Genomic DNA, 348 nt, shown 5'->3' with positions numbered 1-348 from the left:
CAGCAGTATTTATACAAGTAGTCGATTGGCCAGAGCAAACTGTGGCTTCTTCAGCCACTGACTTATGACGTCACACGTTCTTTCAAGGACGTGGTGAAAGATCACCCGCCTTTCTCTGACAGGAATGTGGTGATTTCTGGAAATATCCACCCCCACCTGCCAGGACAGGAAGAGATTTCTCCTATTTGTGTTCTGTATTTCCGTTCTCATAGAAAGTATTGCTATAATTTTGTCCTTTTATTTGTAATTCTGTGGCAACTTCGTCTGCCGCTGTTATCTCGGATTCTTGGGCCCCGTCGGGGACAGTAGATGTGATAGATTACTATCCCCTCCATGGAACCAGTTTTG

This window comes from Typopeltis vanoorti, chromosome 3 (assembly GCF_054136105.1).
Source record: "Typopeltis vanoorti isolate ZY-2024b chromosome 3, IOZ_Tvanoo_1.0, whole genome shotgun sequence".
NCBI lineage: Eukaryota > Metazoa > Arthropoda > Arachnida > Uropygi > Thelyphonidae > Typopeltis > Typopeltis vanoorti.
The sequence above is the reverse complement of the archived record's forward strand: the minus strand, read 5'-3'. Positions refer to the sequence as shown.